Source organism: Lepidochelys olivacea (assembly GCF_965140295.1).
Source record: "Lepidochelys olivacea isolate rLepOli2 genome assembly, chromosome: 10".
In the NCBI taxonomy this organism is placed as follows: Eukaryota; Metazoa; Chordata; order Testudines; family Cheloniidae; genus Lepidochelys; species Lepidochelys olivacea.
This window is the reverse complement of record NC_140420.1, coordinates 38,175,966-38,191,841: the sequence shown is the minus strand read 5'-3', so window position 1 is coordinate 38,191,841 and position 15,876 is coordinate 38,175,966.

The following is a 15,876-nucleotide window of genomic DNA, read 5'->3' as shown; positions in this document are numbered from 1 at the left end:
GTGCTCTAGGGAAGAGCTGAAAAAAAACCAAAGGAAATCAGCTGTTGCCACCAGCTACTTAAACAACATGTGCACAAACCTCTTAGGACAAAGAACTCCAATCCCGTTCTTTAAAAAGGTAAATTTTATTTAAAAAAGAAAAAAATACATCTGAAAACTCAGGCTATTGCTAGATTTCAAAAGAGCAAATACAAAAATTAAGAATCAAGAATAGCTTTCTTTAGGTCCAGCTTAAGGGTTACAAGCAAAACAAAAGCACCTGGGGCTAGCACAGAGGAATCCACAAGCCATAAAGAAATAAAAGATATAAACCTAATTGCTTCTTCCTAGACACTTTCTGATCTACTTACATATCTGAGGTTTTAAATGAGTAGTTTCTAGGTATGATCTGATGATTTTTCATACCTGGCCCAAAGCTTCTTACAACATTGCTGCTCTGTCCCTTCTCTCCAGGAGAACAACACAGACAGACAAAGGGGAAGTTTTTTCCCCAATTTTAAAAAGTTCTAGCCTTTCCATTGGCTCTTTTGGTAAGTTGCCCACTCCCTTCCTTTTACCTATGCAGGGAGACTTGTTAACCCTTTACAGGTAAAGCAACTAGAGAACAACTACTAAGAGGGATTTTATAGCTAACTGGCTGGCGGGGTATCCATAAAAGGGAGCTACCCCCTGCCCCTCCCTTTCATTTAACACAGCCCCACATAGCAGTGCAGCACCCAACATTTGCCACAGCTCCACGTGTCCCATCCAGCATCTTCAGTGGCCCTGTGTGTCCCAACAGACACCACACTGTCTGCCATGGCCCTGTGTGCATTCAGCAGGTTCAATAAGACATATTCCAAAATAAATAGTTACAAGACAGAGTCGAGTTCCTGCCACTCCAAGCAAAGCATCGAAAAAATGTCCAAAGCAGGAGGTCCCAGTGTTAAAATTATCTAATACACAAGTTAAAGATAGAGTTTCTGTGCATCTGGATATAATACTTAAAGTATCCAAACATACAAATTTTGGTTTTAAAAGTCATGAAATACATACCGTACATAATTTGTAAATATCCCAAATTAAAGTTTATAAACTTAATGCTTTGAGTATTAGGATTAGAGCTGTTGATTAATCGCAGTTAACTCACACCATTAACTCAAAAAATTAATCATGATTAAAAAAATTAATTGTGATTAATCACAGTTTTAACCCCATTGTTAAACAATAGAATATCAATTGATATTTATTAAATATGTTTGGATGTTTTTCTACATTTTCAAATATATTGATTTCAATTACAACACAGAATACAAAGTGTACACTGCTCACTTTATATTATTTTTATTACAAATATTTGCACTGTAAAAATGATAAACAAAAGAAACCATATTTTTCAATTCACCTCATACAAGTACTGTAGTGCAATCTCTTTATCATGAAAGTGCAACTTACAAATGTAGATTTTTTTTGTTATATAACTGCACTCAAAAACAAAACAATGCAAAACTTTAGAGCCTAAAAGTCCACTCAGTCCTACTTCTTCTTCAGCTAACCGCTAAGACAAACAAGTTTGTTTACATTTATGGGAGATAATGCTGCCCTCTTCCAGAGGGACATGTTGGCTGCTTCCCGGGAGCCACCTGAGGTAAGCACCACCTGGAGCCTGCACTCCTCATCCCTTCCCGCACCCCAACCCCCTGCCCTGAGGCCCCTGCCACACCCAAACTTCCTCCCAGAGCCACACCCCCTCCCATGCCCCTGCCCCAGCCCTGAGACCCCTCCTGCACTCTGAACCCCTCTGCCCCAGCCTGGAGTCCCCACCAGTGCCCCAAGCCCCTCATCCCTGGTGTGACAGGTTCAGTCACAGAGACCCGCTTGGGACTATCACCTGATGTGCTGAAATTACCTCTGTGCCTGTTTTCCAATGCCAGCTTGGGACTCCAGAACCCTGCCTTGTTGAGCCAGACATGCTAGTCTGCTGCAACACAGACCCAGGTCTGGTCCATGCCCCCAAAGCTGCAGACTTTAACCAAAAACTGCTCAGCAAGTCACCTATCTCCAGCACCCAGACACCCAGCTCCCAATGGGATCCAAACCCCAAATAAATCCGTTTTACTCAGTATAAAGCTTATACGGAATAAATTCATAAATCGTCCGCCCTCTATAAGACTGATACAGAGATATGCACAGCTGTTTGCTCCCCAAGGTGTTAATCACTTACTCTGGGTTTACTAATAAACAAAAGTGATTTTATTAAGAATAAAAAGTAGGATTTAAGTGGTTTCAAGTAATAACAGACAGAACAAAGTAAGTTACCAAGCAAAATAAAACAAAACACGCAAGTCTAAGCCTAATACATTAAGAAACTGAATACTGGTAAATCTCACCCTCAGAGATGTTCCAATAATCTTCTTTCAAAGACTAGACTCCTTCCTAGTCTGGGCCCAATCCGTTCCCCAGGTATAGTTCTTGTTAGTTCCAGCTCAGGTGGTAACTAGGGGATTTCTCATGACTGGTAACCCCTTTGTTCTGTTCGACCCCCTTTTATATTTTTGGCACAAGGTGGGAATCCTTTATCTCTCTCTGGGTTCCTACTCTTCCTTCTAAATGGAAAAGCATCAGGTTTAAAATGGATTCCAGTACTAGGTGACATGGTCACATGTCCTGTGAGACCCCAAGCCTCCATTCTTTCTGGCCTGACTCACGCGAACACAGGAAGGCTTACAAATAAACAGAGCCATTTACAACCAATTGTCCTGGTCAATGGGAGCCATCAAGATTCTAAACCACTGTTAATGGCCTACACTTTGCAAGTATATGGAGTGCAACATCACACCTGGCCTCACCCCAGAGCCCACACCCCCACCCAGAACCCTCACCCCCCCAGCACCTCATCCTCCTGCCCCAGCCTGAAGCCCCCTCCCACACCCTGAACCCCTCATTTCTGGCCCCACCCTGGAGTCTGCACTCCCAGCCCAAAGTGCATACCGCTTCCCATACCCCAACCCCCTGCTTCAGCCCAGAGCCCCCTCCCATACTCTGAACCCCTTGGCCGATCCCAGAGCCCCCCCTGCACCCCAAACCCCGATCCCTGGCCCCACCCCAGAGCGCACAGCCGCAGTCAAAGCCCTCACCCCCTCCCACACCCCAACCCCCTGCCGCAGCCCAGAGCCCCCTCCTGCACCGTGAACCCCTCATTTCTGGCCGCACCCCAGAGCCCACATCCCCAGCTGGAGCCCTCACCCCCTCCTGCTCCTCAATCCCCTGCCCCAGCCCAGTGAAAATGAGTGAATGAAGGAGGATGGGGGAGAATGAGTGACAGAGGGAGGGGGGATGGAGTGAGTGGGGGTGGGGCCTTGGAAAAGGGGCAGGTCAGGGGGCAGGGGTGGAGCAAGGGTGTTCAATTTTGTGCGATTAGAAAGTTGGCAACCCTATCCAGGCCTATCATGGAGAGTGTGGGCATTCCTTCTAGCCCAGGAATCTTCTCTGTCAAAATACACATGATGCCATCACCTTCATACTTACAGGAAGGTTTGCCTCACTGGAAGCAGGCCAGAAGTTAATTCCTCACTCTATGTCTTTGTATTTGGTGCAGTCCAGCATATGTCATGTAAACTACAAAGTGCTGACTGCCTGGCATTCAGGTCCACAGGAACCTACTCTGGGTGCATTAATCCCACTTCTGTTCTAGTGCTGTCAGGAAGGTGAAACCTCTCAGGAGCAGCAGTTGCCCTCCTAAATTGAAGCATAGTCTTGGATGTTTTGGTAAGACCTTGCAAAATCTTGTTAAGTGTTTTCACCTCTTAGCCCCTTGAATGCACTGGGCCAAACTATGTACTCGTTTACATCTGTGAAGCCCTAATAAACAGAATGGAGTAATAGGGGTGTTATTGAGAGTAGGATTTCCCCCCTGATTTGTAAAGAAAGGTGTGGAGGAAGGTACTCCAGCCAATCTCCTCTATATTAATACTCATCTCTTATCTAGCACTTTTAATTGCTAGATCTCAAAGTGCTTTCCAATGGGAGGTCAGTATCATTATTCCCATTTTACAGATGGGGAAATTGAGATGTAAAGATGAAGTGACTTCCCAAGGTCAGTCAGCAAACCAGTGATAGAGGCAGAGCAGAATCCGTGTCTCCTGTCCGGTACTCCAGTAGGCCATACTGATACACAGATGGAGCAAAGAAAAGTCCTGTGACTCCTATTCACCTTCTTCACATGTTATTCAGGTTAGAAAGGAGATGAGACTCTTCTACAAAAGGCTGGAATGTGCTGAAGTGAAGACTCGCCATTGTGCACCTGCATTAAATATGAGATCAGGAGTCCTCCATCCCACTAAGGCTGCTTACATAAAGTTGCATGTGCTGTAGCGTCTGCAACAAAGCCAATCCATTGCAGTAGACATTTCACTCTCTTTGCTACAGCCCTGGTAATGCAGCACATCTTGTAGTGTGTCTAACCAGGTAACTGTTATGCCCTTGTTTTCAGTGTGTTGCACCTTTAAATCTCTAAGGATTTTTCTGTCTCCAGAGATGTGCAGTGGGTTTGTGTTCACTTCAGAGCCAACAGTTATAGTGGAGACACACACACACATTGCTATGTTATGGAGACTTTACTCGTGTTCTTTCTTGATTAGATGTTCTCTTAATCCAAAAAAGGTCATTCTGAAGGAACATATTGGATTGTCCTGTGTGCATGTTACAAAATGTAACTAATTTAAGCAGTCTTAGCGGTACACTGAGTAGAGATAGATAAAATATCATTTTTGCTTTTTTTTAAACTAAAGAATTGGTCCCATTTTTGTGAAACATTCACACTAACATGCCTACAAGGAAAATTGTGCAAAGAAGCAAACTGGTGCAATTCTATCTACTTTTTGCTTCCAGATTGCCATTTCTGTGAAAATGGAGTAAATAACATTGTAGAAAACTGCCCTCAGTTTTTCATAGCCCCAGGAGTGGTTCTTTTTCTGCACTGATATGATTTTACTAGTGACAGCTCAGCCTAGAAGTTACACGGTGCAGCTGTTGCTTTATTTGAGGACAGGAGCCCTGTCTGTTTCATTGCCATTGAGGGTGGGGAATGGTGGGGGATATGTATAAATAAACATCCTCTTTGAAAGCCTAGGTTGCTGAATCTGTGAGTGAGAAGGTTTCTGCCTATATACAGAGGTTGGAGAAATTATTACAGAGAGCCATCATGAGGTGAGCAGTGGACATCATGAGGGGAACAGTGGCTGTTGAGCAAATGGACCGGACTAGGTTGTGAGAGGAGTTCAATATCAGAACCCAATCCTATTCCACCTTCAATTAAGGGAACGACAAGAAAATCCACCTAGTTACTCTCAGCTAATAAAAGAGGTCTGAGAGGAGGAGGAGAGGCAGGCAGCTGGTGACGTTTGGGAGATTCAGTCACACCAGACAACTGGCATAGCATCCATGTGAACAACCAAGGCACTGACGGTGAATCCCCAAGAGGAACTTACCCAACGAGTGCAGGTCCAGACACAGAAGATGGCTGAACTAGAGAATACCATTGATCCAGCAAAGATTTAGGGTGCAAGGAACCCCCTAACTGCATCGGTGCAGCCCGAATGTCGGCCCCTCCAAGGCCGCTCACTGTTACTGACCGGCCCCGACGGGGTGGGGTGCCATGCAATATAGTCACCTCTGCTCCTGTGTCCACAAGGGCCATTACTCATTGTTGCCCCCCGCTAGGCCAGTAGATCTCTACTGGGACATAAGGGTGGTGGTCCCCCACTACATAGCGCCTTACCTCCAGGGCACGGGGCGAGGGGGACCCACCACCCCGTCAATACTGGGCGGGCAGCTTCCATTCAACATAGTCTGCCAGCTGGGCAGACGGTTGGGGCTGCTGGGGGGTGCCATCTACCTTGTTTTGGGGCCCCCCTGTCGTCAGGGCCCCTACCCTCTCCTTGGTATGCTGTTCCGGCTTAAGCTGTAACCAGCGTTTTAACAGCTCAGTGTTGGTTTTCCCATCCACTTCCCCCAGGGGAATCCCTGCTTTCAGTAGGTCTCTCAGCATAGTATTGCAGCTAACCCTCTCCTTTTGCTTCACATTCACCTGCCGCGGCTTTGTGGTTTTCGTCATACTGTCAATTTCCGTTAATTGCATCATGAGCTGTGCTGCATCCCCCACCGACCCTACAGCCTCCCCAACCATCGGCAGGATCATTGCCTTGAGGTGTGTGTGTGGGTGTTCCGCAGAAGCTGGGTGCAGATGGTACGGGTCAGCTCCACGACGTCAGGCCCTTCGAAATGCTCAGCAAAGATGCCGGTGAGCATGCCCAGCTGTCGGAGCTGGCTAACCCCCTCTGGGATGGAGGTCCACTGTTCCAACCCATCATCCATGTCTGAGGGCGAGCTCCAGATGGTTTTGACAGCCATGGTCAACCATGCCATGAGGGAGGGATATGGATAATCCGCCTCCGAGTTGGCCCCTATCTTGAGACTCCTACGAAGGAGGGGGGGTCTGTGGTGAGTGAGCCCATCCTGCCTAGCTCAGCGGGGGTAAGGGTAATCGCATCTGCTCCATCATCCCACAACCGTAGCAGCCAGGTCAGCAGCGACTCCTTGGGACGCTGCTTGAAACACTGCATGAAATCCTGTATCTCGAAGGATTTATATTCCCGGATAAAATCCCTCCCTACCATTTGATCGTTCTCCCTGTGCGGTCCCTCGTATAGTGTCTCGACAACGGGCCGCAGTTGTGGGTACAGTCGCGCCTTCCCACTATCCCCCTCCCTGGAGGACTAGTCCTCAATCATCTCCCAAATGTCCCCATCCCAGGTCTCTGGATCCCAGTTGCTTTTGCATACCAGTGCGCGTACGGCAAGGGGATGCACGTCTTGCCGTCCTCCCTTTCGCCACCGGCGGTTTGCAATGTGAGCTGCCATAACCACGCAGCAGTGTGAATCTCACCCACCCACTCCTGTGAAAAACCTCACCTTCTTGGGTTAGTGAGCGGGCCTTGTTTGCTTGCTTCTAATCAGCCTCTAATCTTTCTATCCTCTGGCGCTGAACCAACAGCACCTCATCCACCGCGTGGAGCGAAGTCAGGAAGACCCATCCCAGGTCGTCGTCCCGTCCCCCCCCCCCCCCCCGCTTTTCGCTCCGCGGGTCCTACTTTGTCCAGCCAGAGCTTGGATATCAGTTCCTCCAGCCTAACTGGGGTAACCCCTGGCTTCTGCTCTAACTCCGGCCATGCTGTGGGGACAACCAACCACACCAGCTTGCGAGCCACCAGTGCCCACCATCCCGTGGAGGGGCACCCAGGGATGCAGCTCTCTACCTCCCCCTTATCCTTCCTTCCCCAAAGAGGCATCCTTCCGCTGGTATCCTGTTCGTGGCGCCAATTGTGCCCGCAAGGGCTGGGGGGAAGGTACCAGCGAAAGGCGGACACTCAGGCCTAAGAATAGTAAACTATGCTTTATTGAAGGAAGGAAGAACTTATGCTCCAATCTGCGCGGGGAGCCCCTAGGACGCGCAGAGGGGCTGCAGGGGACTCTGGCCGTTCGGGACAGCTGACCAGGCAGGACTCCACCAGAGGGGAGTCCTCTGCGGTGCTATATTCTCCGCGCTTATCTCGGGGTTACGTGGGATCAACAGCCAGTTACATTCTTACATGTATAATTTATGCTTATTACATAAACTGACTTGTTTACAGGCAAAAATATGCTGAGCTATGCTACAGTATCTTTTGGCAGGGTCTGTTGGACAAAGTTCATTGAAACTGCCTGCATCCTCCGCTTACATCCAGTCACATACTCAGTCCACCACTTAGCTCCTTGCCAATCTTCCGCAACCTTGCCCCTACAGTCATAGTGCGCCTGGAATTTCGAGAGGAGATCTCTGGGGTAAGACAAGAGGTGGACACTGCTGCCTTAATATGCCCTGACCCTAAAGGGGTCTCTGATGTATCTGGGCTAATAGGGACAAACTCCAGTCTCTTTAAGGTACTCGCAGATTACTGCAGACTGTGAGCAGGGGACCAATACCTGAACACCTTGGTGATCCACATACATTGTGCTGCAGCCTACAGAAAAATTGAGGACACTAAAAAGATGACGTCTGATTCACCGGTGGGAGCACTGAAGTATGTGGGCATGGCCCCCTTCGTGGTGCCTGCAATGACAGAAAAGGAGGTGATTGTCATGAATACCTGCCTAAAAGGCAGAACAGGAACATTAGCAATGGTAGAGCAGCCGGCTGAGGGAGGGCTCCCTGAAGGAGTGCTGGTTCCCAGTGGATTCATAACCATACCTGCTGAAGCCCAGGAAAAGCTGATTATACTGATTGCTAATTAAACAAGCCATGATGTGGTTGTGAAACAAGGGCAGAAGATAGCAGACCTCTTTGAGCCTGAAACCATCATGAGACCCCAGAGTGAAGCTGAAGTTCCGGCAATAGATCCTGCAAAGTTTGACTTTGGAGACTCACCATTGTCTGAGAAGTGAAAGGATCATCTGAGGAAGAAGCTTTGCAAAAGATCCAAGGTATTCTCACTGCATGAGTGGGACGTGGGATGTGCAAAAGGAGTGAAACATCACATCTGGCTACAAGACCCTTCAGGGAGAGATCTAGGAAGATTGCTCTCTCTGAGATTGAAGACGTGTGGCATTATCTTCAAGAGCTGATCCCGAATGGTATCATTACAGAGTCCCGCAGCCCATATGCCTCTCCAGTTGTGGTGGTCTTTAAGAAGAATGGGAAAATCTGGATGTGTATCGACTACTGCACCCTAAACAGGTGCACTGTAGTTGACCAATACAACATGCCTCTGGTACAAGATGCCTTGGACTGTTTGTTGGGGAGCCAGTGGTTCTCGGTGTTGGATCTTCAAAGTTGGATCTACCAGGTCCCTCTGGGAGAAGATAAGGAGAAGACGGCCTTCATTTGTCCATTAGGGTTTTATCAATTTAAGCACATGCCCCAAGGGATTTCTGGAGCACCTGCTACATTTCAACATCTTATGGAGAAAGTTGTGGGAGACATGAATTTACTGTAAGTGTTAGTTTATTTGGATGACCTGATTGTGTTTGGAAGAACCTTGGAGGAGCATGAAGAAAGACTTCTTAAAGTTCTAGATCAGTTGGAAGCCTATGGGTTGAAGCTTTCAATTGACAAATGCCAGTTCTGCAGAACCTCAGTGAAGTATGTGGGTCACATTGTGTCTCAAGAGGGTGTGAGTACTGATCCTGACAAAGTAGATGCCCTCACTACATGGCCATGTCCAAGTAATCACAGAAAACTCAAGACCTTTCATGGATTTAGTGGCTACTACCACAGATTTGTAAAGAACTATGCTACCATTGTAAAACCCCTGAATGATCTTACCCAGTAGTACCAGTCCAGCAAGAACAAATCTATGGTCAAGAATAAGGGGAGGTCCCCAAAGGCTCCTGAGCAGAGACACTATGGCCCTTTAGAACCATTTGGACCATGGTGGGATGAGAGATGTGAAATGGGTTTTTGGGAAATCGTTAATTGTCTAACTCATGCTCCAGTCCTAGTCTTTGCTGACCCAGCAAGCCTTTATCCTGCATACTGATGTCAGTTTGGAGGGTCTGGGAGCAGTCCTATACCAGGAAGTGGAAGGCAGCTGTAAACCTGTAGCCTTTGCCAGCCACAGGCTGTCTGATAGTGAAACTCGCTGCCCCAGCCACAAGCTGGAGTTCTTGGCCTTGAAATGGGTCATCAGTGAGAAATTTCAAGACTACTTGTATGGTGCTCAGTTTCAAGTGTGGACAGAAAACAATCCACTGACTTATTTATGAACAAGTGCTAGGCTGGATGCTACAGGGCAGAGATGCGTGGCCGCCTTGGCAAGCTTTAAGTTCAGCATTCAGTACTGATCAGGGAGAAGCAATGTAGATGCAGATTTACTGTCCTGGCATCTGCAGGCATCGGAAGTTGCTGTGATACCTATGGATGGAGTGAGAGCAATTTGTAGTGTAAGTCGTTGAGAGCCAGAGGCCTATGAAAGCCTTCATGGGTGTGTTGCAGAAGCTCTAGGTCTGCCCCTGAAAGTGTGCCGTCTGCCTCAGTGAATTATATTGTGTTGGACCAATCTCCGTTGCTTATGCTCAATGTGGCTGACTGGCAAGAAGTCCAGCTGCAAGATACTTAAATTTGTGATACACTACTTGCCAAAAGGGAGGGGCAAACCCTGCTGCAATTATCCCACCTAACCCTGAGAGTAAAATACTGTTGAGAGAATGGAACAAACTAAAACTGAGTCAGGGACTGCTGCACCAAATTACCACTGACCCTTTACAAAAGCAACGAACGCAACTAGTGCTACCAAAAGAGTACAGAGCCCTGGCCATGAGGGCCCTGCATGATGACTTTGGACATTTAGGAATGGAGAGGACCCTGGAACTTATTCATAATAGGTTCTATTCGTCCCGGAGGGTGGAAGACATTCATAGGAAATGTGAGACATGCACTCAATGTGTTCAACAGAAAACTCTGCCCACTAGAGCTGCATATCTGAAGAATATCACCAGCAACAAACATTTGGAGCTGATATGCATTGACTTCTTGTCTTTAGAAGTGGACAAGAGGAACGTTGGGAACATTTTAGTAGTGACTGACCATTTTACATGGTATGCCCAGGCATATCCCACACGTGACCAGAGGGCCACCACCATCACTCGAGTGCTGTGGGAGAAATACTGTTCAGTGTATGGGTTCTCAGCTCAGATACACTCCGACCAGGGGTGGGACTTTGAGAGTCACCTTCTGAAGGAGGTGCGGAGGATAGCAGGAATTTAAAAGTCTAGAACAATGCCTTATCATCTGCAAGATGATCCTCAGCCAGAGAGGTTTCTTCGAACTCTGTTAGATATGTTGGGGACTTTACAGCTAGAGCAGAAGGCAACCTGGAGCCAGCATGTTGCGTTTTTGGTGCATGCCTACAACACCACAAAGAACCATGCTACGGGAATCACCCCATATCTCTTGATGTTTGGGCGAGAACCAAGATTACCCATAGACTTGTGTTTTGGCATATCAGAGGATGGAGATAGCCATGAGACTCATCAGCAGTATGTATCCCAACTAAGAGAAAAGCTACGGGATACTTATCGCTTAGCTATGTCTGCAGCTTGGAAAAACTCAGACCGTAACAAGCATCGGTATGATGCTAGGGTGTGTTCACAGGAGCTCCATCCAGGGGATAGAGTTCTGCTACAAAATTTGGGTATTGCTGGCAAACTCAAGATAGCCATCAGATGGAAAGCAATACCTTACCAGGGGGTGAAAAAACTGGGAGATCTGCTGGTCTACAAGATTAATCCTGAAGTAGGGTCAGGGCAAATACAGACTGTACATAGTCCCTGTGGGGGAGTTGGTAGACCCCCCTTATGAAGTGGACCACAACATGGCAACTGGGCAGAACAAACATGTTAGACCAAAGCCACCATCCAACATGGACAGTGGGCCCTCTGTGGCTAATCCCTACTCAGCACATCTGAAAGTGAGTCTGAGGAGGAAGACACTACCATGGTGTATCCTTGAATGGAAATGAGATTTCAGTCTCAATCAGCTGAACTGAGGGAGAGCACCACTTCTTCAGCCCTAAAACCTAACCCTAAGGTGTCCCTAAGGTGTCCTGGATGCCTTGGGTCTTCCACTATTAGACTCAGAGATGCAGGGGCCTATGCCAGTAGTCGAGGGATCCTCAAAGGAACCCTCACCATCCCTTGCCCAAGAAGATGTCCTCCCTGCCTCTGCAATGCCCAGTCTCAATAGGCGGGACAGGGTTATAAGGCCAGTAAGCCGGTTAACTTATGATGCACCTGGGATGGCAAGTGAAGAACCAATACACTTAGTTCACAGGCTTGTGTAAGCCATAGTAGGTTTCCTGAGGCCCTTTGGGGGGAACTAATGAATTTGGTAAAATATGGAGTGTGATTTGTCCGGACGACAAATTCATGGCTGCGGGGAGGATGTAAGCAGAGTCTGAACGAGCTCTCCCCTGACATCTAGTGGTGAGCTATGGAAAAAACTTCAGAAGCTGATCTCGTTTGCATGGACACACCCACCCTGCCTAGGTGCTCAGCATGATGGGATTGCTTGCCCAAATGATCACTTGTAGCTGGTGTTGGATCCCCAGTCTCCTTGTTATTGGGGCAGGAGTAATAAAGGGTTATCCTTGTTGTGTGAACCAAGGGCAGCAGAACTATACCTGGCATATCCCGATGGAGGGACTCACCCCCAATGCAACGGCACTTGCTAGGCAGGGAACATAGGTTCCAAAGCCCAGTGAGTTGAGAGAGGGTGGGGATGGGTACTTGTACCTAGTGGTGTGGGCCCCAGGCACTATTTGACCCATCCCATCTCCATGGTATAATCAAAGAGCACATTTAGATTTAATTGAGAGTCTTGTCGCATGCTGCAAAGCTGAAATCACTGATACCTAGGTCTCAGTATTAGACCTACTTTGGGACAGTGTCTCAAGAGATTGCGCAGTGTGCACCAACAGTGAGGCTGTCTCCATTAACAGCTGAAAGCTGTGTTAAGTGGTGGGGGGCCCTGAAACCATCTTGGTGAGTAGCCATCCAGGCAGCTGGCAGAGAGCCGTGGCAAGCGGCCAGTGGGGAGGCTGGTGGGGAAGACCAGAGCAGTGCCCTGCAGAGGCTTGGCTGTTGGGGTGACAAGTGAGTCCCTGAGCAGTGGAGCGTGTAAGGTGCCTCCTTACTCTCCCCCCCCTCCACACAGGGTGGGAGGTGAACTCTTCAGTTGAACCTCTGAACTCTGGGGCTGCACTGGCCAAGAACCGCAACCGTGAGTGTGGTACAGAGAAGGGACAGGCACGTCAAAGGGACTTTTGGGCTGCTGGACTTAAGATCCTGAGGGGAAAAGAACACTGCTCAACTTACTTGGGGGTGGATCTTTTGCTCATGGTTTGTGTTTATGAACCCTAGTTGCAGTGTTTTCCCAAATTAATGCTGAGTTACTTCCCTCCTTTTATTAAAAGCTTTTGCTTTACTCAGATGCTGTGCTTGTGAGAGGGGAAGTATTGCCTCTTAGAGGCGCCCATGGGGTGGTGTGTAATTGTCCCAGGTCACTGGGTGGGGGCTCAAGCCGGTTTTGTGTTGTATTGTTGAAACGGAACCCCTAGATACTGAACCCGGCCCTTGTTGCTGCTGGCTCCACCTGGCAGAAGGGTTACATGAGTACAACACTCACCACTATTCCCTTCTTTGTCTAGGTGCTGGAAGTACAGGTGCTGGGGGTGCTACCTCACCCCCTGGCTTGAAGTAGTAATAACAACCCAAATATATGGTTCCCACCTAGAGCACCCCCATTATAAAAATTGTTCCAGCACCACTGCATATGTGGACAAGCTATTCTTTGCCACAGTTCAGCTGAACCTATCAAGCACCATTACTGTCTTGTAAAATCAAAATGGGCTTTCTCAAGTCATTCAGTAAGAGGCCCCTTCCCTGTTAGTACTGACCCTGTGCTCCAGGATAGTGGTAGTAGCTCTATACAACTGGAGATACCAACTTTATCCACTTGTATCCATTTGCACAGAACTTTTCAGCTATATTTGTTGATGCACTTTACAAAGGTAGGTAAGGCTCATACCTATTTTACTGATGGGGAAACTGAAAGATGGAAACATTGCCCAAGCTCATTTTGATTTTACATTTTAGCACTGTGCCATGTCATTGGGTCAGCACTGAATAGTGCTACCTCCTGACATCAACTTCCCCTTCTGCATCATTTGAATTGTCTGTGGAGGTCTGCAGTCCAGTTGCTGACACAGCAAGCCCCTGCTTAAGTTGTGAGCACTAAGGAGACTGCCACCTAAAGTGATGTGTCTGCAGAAACCCCAAATGAACAAGACTACACAGTGTTATTAGAGCATCATGTATGCAGTCAGACAGATTACATCTTTACATAAAATGTTAGTGTCACCAGATGAAACATTCCCTCCCCTTTTCTAGTACCTTTTGCTATGCCTCAAGAGTATCAGAAGATCAGCCTCTCCAGTGAGCTTGGCATCCTTTCTCTTTTCTCCACTGCAGCATTGCCTTCCCATCCAAGGACATAACAGGTGTGATTCTCCACTGCTTTGCACTTTGTGTTGCCATTTGGACATGCCAAGTGAGTATGAAACACTACCAATCTGAACTGGCAGTGTTGTACACTCACTTTACATAGGTGTAAATGACAATACAAGTCAGTGGAGAGACCCTGAACAATTTTGTATTGTGTAGCATGAGCGTCTGCAGGTGGAAGCCATAGTACACAGATCTTACTTTCCTCGGGCAACATTTCTTATGGCATCTGTGATTCTGATCAGGTCTTTTATGAACTCTCTCCTTTTAAGCCCCTTGTCCAAACCCACTTCTCTATCCACTATAGACACATTTAGCTTCCCATGTGATGGCATATTCATCTTATCCTTTCCCTTGTGCTTCCCCACCACTCACCCCTGCAATGTTGTCAGCTCCTCCTCATGTTCTCCTCTTGACAGGAGGCCCTGATTCTGCAAAGACTTGCTTGTCATGCTTAGCTTTAAGCATGTGAGAAGTCCTGTGTAAAGTTAAGAGTTTGAGGCTTTTTAGAATTGGGGCCCTAGACTGTAATCTCTTCAGGACAGGGAATGGATTTTGATTTGTTCTGTGCAGTGGCATGCACTTCTATGGTCCTATAGTAATAATAAATAAAATAGCAGTAATAATTAGTAATAATAATTAACTGCTACATCTATAGCTAACTGTAACTACTCTGTTAATAATCAGATTGGGAGCCATGGGAGATAACAGGGGCACAGTGGCATCAATTAGTGTGTGTATTATACATAAACACTACAAGGAGTCCGGTGGCACCTTCAAGACTAACAGATTTATTTGGGCATAAGCTTTCGTGGTTAAAAAAACACTTCTTCAGATGCATGGAGTGAAAATTACAGATGCAAGCATTATATACCTCACAAGTGGAGAACCATTGTTGACAGGGCCAATTCGATCAGGGTGGATGTAGTCCACTCCCAATAATTGATGAGGAGGTGTCAATTCCAGGAGAGGCAAAGCTGTTTTTGTAGTGAGCCAGCCACTCCCAGTCCCTATTCAAGCCCAAATTAATGGTGTTAAATTTGCAAATGAATTTTAGTTCTGAAGTTTCTCTTTGAAGTCTGTTTCTGAAGTTTTTTGTTCAAGTATAGCTACTTTTAAATCTGTTATAGAATATCCAGGAAGATTGAAGTGTTCTCCTACTGGCTTTTGTATGTTACTATTTATATTATACATTTCACTTTTGTAGCTATGTTCTTGATGGTATAGGGTCCTGTGTCCATTGATGAGGGAATGCTGCCCTTAGCAGACCCAATGGTAAGCAGTGTTGTCTAGAGGTTAGAAGAAAGTGGGGTGGGGAAACTGGTAGTCAGGGCTCCTGGGTTCTAGTCCTCTGCCACTGACTCACTTTGTTACCTGGAGCAAGATGTTTAAGGTCTCAGCTTCCCCATCTGCAAAATTGGGTAATAATAGATTGCTGAGAGAACTGGCTGGTGCTTGTAAAATGCTGTTATCTGAAACCATCAGGTGTTGTGTAAGGGCAAGGTATCATTGCCTGCCCTGAACCCGAGCACTTCCCCCCAAATTAGACAGCAAGCCCCAGGCGTTGCAGCAGGAAAGGTGTACTGGTGGGGGGAAGGGTGTGTGCCTGCATGCATCCGCTTTACGCCCATCTCTCACTATGAGACACCAGGAGGGGAAGGACAGATTACCCCAGAGCTGCCCACGGAAGGGCTTCTTGCACCTCCATCTGCTGGATGTAGCACTGGCCCCAGGCCAGCGGCTGGGTTAGCGAGCCCCGCGTTTCTGGCGTGGGAACGGTGGAAGAACCTCGCAGAAGCGC